We start from the raw sequence: 7,782 nt of genomic DNA on the forward strand, positions 1-7,782 counted from the left end.
CTGAGACTCCCTCCTGATTGAAAACGACAACCGCGCCCTCAGCCACCAGCCGGCTCCACGCGCACCTCCGTACCTTTGTATTTTCCACACTGCGCCTCCTCTGAGCCTAGGTATGCTGTTCTCTTTCCTTCTAGTTGAAGAATCTCTCCTCAGCCAGCCTTCCTGTGGTTCTGGGTGATGTCCGTTCCGTCTTTTAGTTGTATTTTTGAAGTGGTTGTTCGAGGCAGCAAATTCCGGTGTTTACCTATGCCGCCATCTTGGTTTCTTCTATTCCTCCCTTCTGGCCCTTTAAATACAGTTCTTCATGTTGTGACCCAACCATAAAATTATTTTCGTTGCTACTTCATAACTGTAATGTTGCTACTCTTATGAATCGTAATGTAAATATCTGATATGCAGGATGGACTTAGGTGACCCCTGTGAAAGGGTCGTTCGACTGCCAAAGGGGTCGCGACCCATAGGTTGAGAACCGCTGGTCTAATGTGTTTCATAACCACAAGTTGTTTAGTATAGAATCATTATTTTCTGAAACCAGATATAACCATAGAAATGCTTAGTTTCTTGAATTTTTTGTTTGTTTTCAAGCAGATTTTAGAATTTGTCTTGCTTATAACATTTTAAAACGTCCAAATTCATAGAAGAAAGTACTTTAAAATTTGAGTCCTTTATATTCTAAATGATTTAGCACATGTTTAAAAAGAATTGAATTTTATGTATTGTGAATATTTTGTACAAGTATTATATGTATTTACATTAGCTTTTGCTGTAGTATTGGTCTTTATTTACTTTCTGATGATTTTAGGATTTATGAGGGTGGCACTAGATTCTCACCTAGTGTAACTTACTGTAGAAAATCTATTTGAACATTCTGTATAGTAGTATTTTGAAGTTGAGAGTGGGGTGTGTGTATCATTTTGGCTTATATTGTTCTGCCTAGGAGCTCCACTCTGAAGGAGGTGAGACAGAAAGAAAAAGTTTCAGAGAGATTTACCAAGATGGACCAAGGTGGGTGAGTGGCATTTTGAGCCAAGGGAGTAGTGTGTTCCCTGGTAAGAAGTCCTGAAAGATCATGGTGTGATACAGACCCTTGGGTGGTTTGGTGTGAATGGAAGGCAGAGTTGGATAGTGGTGGGAGAGAGCAGCTGCCAAGTTTCCTTTAAAGCATTTCCCCCCCCCCCCCCCTTCAGACTGTCTTTTATTTTTATTCATTTATTTTATTGATTTTAGAGAGAGGAAGGAAGAGAGAGAAACATTGATATGAGAGAAAAACATCAGTTGCCTCCCAAAATCTGGGTATGTGCCTTGACTAGAAATTGAACCCACCACCTTTTGGTGTACGGGACAGTGCTTCAACAAACTACGCCTCAATGGCCAGGATTACAGACGGCCTTTCAAAGAACAGAGAATCAATCATGAGAGATTTTTTAAAACTACATTTGTATTTCAGAGAAGAAGGGAGAGGAAGAGAGAGATGGAAACAACATTGATGAGAGAGAATCATTGATCAGCTGCCTCTTGCACGCCCGCTACTGGAGATTGAGCCCACAACTCAGGCATGTGCACTCCTGGTTCATAGGTCGATGCTCAACCACTGAGCAACACTAGCCCGGCAATCATGAGAGATCTTGATAGAATTTTGTATTTAAAAAATCACGGAGTCTTAAAGTTGGATTCTCATTGTACTCCTTATCTGTCTTTCCTTCAATCTTTCAATCTCAGAAAATGGTAGCATCATTTGATTAGCTGTCCAGGCCAAAAACCTGAGAGTCATTCTTGATTTCTGTCCTTCCCTTTTCTCTCATCTCTTGCATTTAACTCCTCACCAAGTGCTGTAGCTCCTATCCCCCCCCACGCATCTTGAACTCTATTCCTTTCTGTCCATCTAGTTCAGCCTATTTAGTCCATCATTATTTCTTTTCTTAGGTAGGATTCCTTCCTATCTAGCTTCTTAACTGATTTCCCTGCCTCCATGTTTTTTCCCTTTTGACTTATTTTCCATATAACAGTGAGCATGATCTTTTAGAAGTGAAAATCAGATCATGTCACTCTCCTGTTATAACCTTCAGTAGATTTTCATTGCGCTCATTTCATAGCTAGCTCCTCTTCTTTTAGGCTACAACTGAAATATGCCCCTTTAAGATGCCTTCCTTAATGTCCATTCTACTGTTTTCTCCTATAGCATTTCATTGTTTCCTTCACAGGTCTTATGATTTGTAATTACATTTTTACTTGTGTTTTTTGTGTTTTTTTTTTTGTTTGTTTTCTATACTAGACCATAATTGCAAAAGCCATAGGGACCATGCCTGTCTTGTCAACTTTTTTATACCTAGCACCTAGCACATTGCTACGATCATAGCAGGTGAATAATAAATATTTGAATACACGAGTGAAAAGAAACTTGAAAGATTTTCTAATCCTACTGTCCACCCAGTGTAAGAGTCTTCGCCATCTCTGGCAAGTGATTGTCAGCTTGTTTTTGAACGCTTTCAGAGATGGGCAGCTTAGTGTTTTATGTGGTAGCCTATGACCTTGTTTAGTAATTCTGATAGTTTGAAAGATTTTCTTATTTTGGGCTTAAAACTGCTTTTCTTTTTTTTCCAACTGTTGATCCCAGTTCTGCCCCTCTCTGACACCCTTTAAACTGTTTGACAGCAACAATCATATGTTCTCTTAGTTTTGTAAACGCTGTACTTTTCATCATGTGACATGGTTCTTCACCCTTACCCCTTTGTGTATATACATTTTGTTAGGGTAACTTTAAAAGTGGTATATTGAAGGATAAAGATGTTCATAATCTTTGGTCCTATAATTCATGGTTAAATAATTTGTAGCACATTAGTTCAATATAATACATTGTAGCCATTAACAATAAATGTAATGATAGAAATGTGGGCAATATTTATAAAATGATATTTTAAAAATAGAATATTAAATTATATCTAGATCATTATTATAGCCAAATGAGTGTGTAGATGTGATTTCGGGGGGTATAAAAAGTAATGAGAAAGTTGTGTTAACGTGGTACAAGATGGTTTCAAATAAAGAGCATTTTATAGTTAGTTTAATAATAAAGGAGAAAATGTAATGCTCAGAACTATTAATGTCATTCCAACTAGAGGTAAGTGAGACTTCAATAGCCTGCAGTAACTCTTGGTTTCGATACTGAAAGAAACTGAAATACAAATGGTAGATTAAATTATTGCATCAATGCTAAATTTAGTCAAATTCATAACTGTATAGTGGTTACATTAAAAAAATTCTTATTCTTAAGAAATACATATGGAAATACATATTTTTATATTTTATGCAAGAGAGCAAATGGTAACCAAATGGCATAAAATATTAACAACACGTAAATCTGGATAAAGACTATACAGATACTCTTTGTACTCTTCTTACTCTTGCAACTTTTATTTATTACATCTAGTTTTATTTAAAAGTTTCTTATAAGAAGCTATTTTTATCTGATTTATCTCTTTTTCAAGGCTTATCTGTCTTCCTCAGGCACATTTTGTGATTCATAAAATAGAATGAAAATAAACAACAGGCTTTTTTTTTTCCCCTAGAAATAATAGCAAGATTTGAAAAGACAGAAGAGAGGATAAATTCTTTGTTTTTTTGTTTGTTTGTGTATTATGATAGCCTCTAGCCACATGTAACTATTTAAATGAGTTAAAATTAAATAAAAATAAAAATTCAGTTCCTTAGTCACCCTCACCATATGTACTCAGTAACTACATGTGGCTAGTGACTACTGTATTGGACAGGAAAGATATAGAATATTTTCATTATCAGAAAGTTCTATGGAAAGTGCTAGAATAAGTAATTGTTTGGGATGGGATTACTCATGAGAGGAGGGAGCCTGATTCTGGGTGCATCACCCGAGAACCACCCTCTTGCAATTCAGGACCCCTCGGGGGATGTCAGAGAGCTGGTTTCAGCCCCATCCCCGCAGGCCAGGCTGAGGGACCTCACCTGCCAGAGGGACCCTGCTTGCACTGCAGACGCCCTTTGAGCTGAGGCAACGCCCCAGGTGCGACTACCTGGGGAGGGCCACAGGAGGTTGGCTCCGGAGCGTATCCAGCCTGCCTTGCCCAGTCCCGCCCTGCCGGCCACTTTCTAATTATTTTCCTTTCACTGTCTACTAATCTGTGCACCAGGGCACTAATATGAATATAAGTTCTTTGGTTAATCTCTTCCCCCACCCCCTTTCCTTCTGATATTACCAGTCTGTTCAATGTTTCCATGCCTCTAGTTCTATTTTATTCATCAGTTTATTTTGTTCATTAGATTCCTTGCTCTTTTATTTTGAATTTTAGATTTAATTGTTGATAGATATGTATTTATTGCCATTTTGTTGTTTTTAATTCCTTTTTTTTTCTTAAAAAAGACCCTTCAACATTTCATATAATACTGGTTTGGTGGTGATGAACTCCTTTAGTTTTTTTCTTGTTTATGAAGCTGTTTATCTGACCTTCAATTCTAAATGATAGCTTTGCTGGGTTGTAGGTCCTTGCTTTTCATCACTTTGAATATTTCTTGCCACTCCCTTCTGGCCTGCAAAGTTTCTGTTGAGAAATTAGCTGATAGTCATATGGGAACGCCTTTGTAGGTAACTAACTGGTTTTCTCTTGCTGCTCTTAAGATTCTCTCTTTGTCTTTAACTCTTGGCATTATAATTATGATGTGTTTTGGTGTGAGCCTTTTTGGGTTCCTCTTGTTTGGGACTCTGAGCTTCCTGGACTTGTAGTTCTATTTCTTTCACCAGGTGGAGAAGTTTTCCATCATTATTTTTTTCAATAGGTTTTCAATTTCTTGCTCTCTCCCCTCTCCTTCTGGCACTCCCATGATGTGAGTGTTAGTATGCTTGAAGTTGTCCTAGAGCAGCGGTTCTCAACCTGTGGGTCGCGACCCGAACGACTCTTTCACAGGGGTCGCCTAACACCATCGGAAAACACATATATAATTACATATTGTTTTTGTGATTAATCACTATGCTTTAATTATGTTCAATTTGTAACAATGAAAATACATCCTGCACATCAGATATTTACATTAAGATTCATAACAGTAGCAAAATTACAGTTATGAAGTAGCAACGAAAATAATTTTATGGTTGGGGGTCACCACAACATGAGGAACTGTATTAAAGGGCCGCGGCATTAGGAAGGTTGAGAACCACGGTCCTAGAGGATTCTTACACTACCTTCATATTTTTGGATTCTTTTTTCTTATTGCTTTCTGATTAGTTGTTTGTTGCTTTCTTATATTCCAAATTGCTGATTTGATTCTTAGAATCCTCTAATCTGCTTTTGATTCCCTGTAAATTTTTGTTCATTTCAGTTCATGTATCCTTCATTTCTGACTGATCCTTTTTCATGTCTTTGATGTTCTCACTGAAAACCTTGAAATTCTAAGTTCCTTGACATTCTCACTGAGTTCCTTGAAGCTCTCATTAAGATCCTTGAGCATCCTTATAACCAATGTTTTGAACTCTGTATCCAGTAGTTTGCTTGCTTTATTTAATTTAGTTCTTTTTCTGGAGATTTCTTCTGTTCTTTCATTTCTCTTTGTCTCTGCATTTTAGCTGCTTCCCTGTGTTTGTTTCTATGTATTAGGTAGAGCAGCTATGTCTCCCAGAGTGCCTTGTGTAGTAGGTGTCCTGTAGGGCCCAGTGGCTTAGCCTCCCCAGTCACCTGAGCTGGGTACTCTAGTTGCAACCCTGTGTGGTCTGTGTGTACTGTCCTGTTGTAGTTGAGCCTTGATTTCTGTTGATGTCACTGGGAGGAGTTGACCCCCCAGGCCAATGGGCTGTGAGGACCAGATGTGACTACAGCAGAAGAGCTGCTGTGCAGGAGACACCCCTATGCAGTAGGACTTGCCTCAGTGGGGCTTTGGTGCTCACTCAGTCTGCCCCTTGAGTGTGTTGCTCGTGGATGTGTTAGAGTTAACCTGCTATGGTCTGAAGCTGTCTACTGGGTGCACTGATTCTGGGGCCTCATGAGAGGTATAAAGTCAGCCACTGCCTGTTCTCTGCCTAGGCCTTCTGGCACAATAGAGTGATCTGCAGGTGGCTGCTACTTGTGCTGGGCTTGGAGGTTCTCAGGAGATACCAACCTGTGAACCTTGGCAAGTTGTTGCTAGTGCCAGGCCTGGGGCCACTTATCCAGAGGTATGGGGCACACTGAGTCCAGCTGCTACTTATTTGAGAGATTTTAGGAAAATCTGAAGCCTGAGCCAGGACAGGCCATTCAGATGGAAAAGCCACTGCAGACAGCTTAGGTGGGGCTGCAAATTGGTCGGTTCCAGGGCAGGGGGTCATTAGTCAATGAGGCTGGTCCTGAGGCAGCCAAGGCCCTCACTTGTCTGGTTGTGCTGCTTTTCTGGGCTTGGAGCTAAAATACAACTGAGGCCTAGATGTTATCTTTAGGGAGGAAAAGGTCAAGGGGAAAATCACCAGGGGCAAACAGTGTTGGTCAGGCTGATGGAAACTCAGATATGGTGCCTGCCAGTCAGCTCTGTGGTGGGGGAGGTTTCAGCATAGGAACAGTGACCTCTGCAAGCACTTTTGTCTTGGAGAAAGCTGCCCCACCTCTTGCCCTGATGCTAGACAATTTAGTTTCTTCCTGTATGTTCCTGGATGCTTTCAAGCTGCTGCCCCTGGTCTGGAGCTCAGAGGGAGTGAGTCCAAGTAAGTCCATGCACCAGCACTTTAAGAGAAACTGCCTGGGTCTTCAGCTGCCTTCTCAGCCTCAATCCCCGCTGGTTTTTACAGCCTGAAGTTACGGGGTCTTCTTTTCCCAACTCTGGAACGCTGGGCTGACTATTCTGGTGTGGGGCAGGGACCCCTTACTCCTCATGGGAGGCCTCCACAGCCAAGACATGCCTTCGATTAAAAACAGCACAGTGGGGCCCTAGCCAGTTTGGCTCAGTGGATAGAGCATCAGCCTGTGGACTGAAGGGTCCTGGGTTTGGTTCCAGTCAAGGGCACATGCCTGGGTTGCGGTCTTGGTCCCCAGTAGGGGATGTGCAGGAGGCAGCCAATCAGTGATTCTCCCTCATCACTGATGTTTCTATCTCTCTTTCCCTCTCCCTTCCTCTCTGAAATCAATAAAGATATGTTTAAAACAACAACAACAATAAAAAAAAAAAACAGCACAGTGGGTGTCAGACCAGCCCATTCTGTGCTTCCTCCCCTCCTACCAGTTTCAGTGTGATTTCCTCTTTTAGTCTCTAGTTGCAGGGCTTCCATTCATCTAGATTTCAGGTAGTTCTGAATGATGGTTGTTCTGAATTCTAGTTGTAATTTTAATGTGGTTGTGGGAGGATGTGAGTCCTGCCTTTACCTATGCTGCCATCTTGGTTCTTCCTCCTATTACAATATTATTGACTACTAGAGGCCCGGTGCACAAAATTCATGCATGGGGGGGTTCCCCTCAGCCCAGCCTGCACCCTCTCCAATCCGGGACCCCTCAGAGGATGTATGACTGCCGGTTTACACCATCTTGTGTGGGTGTGAGGGTTAAATTGGCAGTTGGACATCCTTCTCACAATCCTGGACTGCTGGCTCCTAATCGCTCACCTGCTGCCTGCCTGGCCACCCCTAACTGCTCCCCGCTGCCAGCCTGATCACCCTTCACTGCCTCTGTGTGCTGGCCTAGTCGCCCCTAACTGCCCCCCGCTGCCTGCCAGGTCGCCCCCAACTGCCCCCTCCCTGCTGGCCTGGTCGCTCCTAACTGCCCCCCCCTGCCTGCCTGGTCACCCCCAACTACACCCCCCTGC

The 7,782-nt window shown here is 41.8% G+C and overlaps 1 protein-coding gene across 4 annotated transcripts in view; it reads left to right on the forward strand.

Moving 5' to 3' along the window:
• CCSER2 (coiled-coil serine-rich protein 2) overlaps window positions 1-7,782 on the forward strand; it is a 232,918-nt gene that overhangs the window by 21,326 nt on the left and 203,810 nt on the right. For 2 of the 4 annotated variants that reach the window (XM_005871119.2, XM_005871121.2), the window contains exon 2: window positions 938-1,005. The exons of 1 other annotated variant lie outside the window; for it this stretch is intronic. The gene's annotated coding sequence lies outside the window, so the exon portion shown is untranslated. Of the gene's footprint in view, window positions 1-937; window positions 1,006-1,031; window positions 1,050-7,782 lie in introns of those variants that run through there. One more of the 4 variants, XM_014543627.1, reaches the window with a different exon arrangement.

This window comes from Myotis brandtii, unplaced genomic scaffold (genome assembly GCF_000412655.1).
Source record: "Myotis brandtii unplaced genomic scaffold, ASM41265v1 scaffold33, whole genome shotgun sequence".
Lineage (NCBI taxonomy): Eukaryota > Metazoa > Chordata > Mammalia > Chiroptera > Vespertilionidae > Myotis > Myotis brandtii.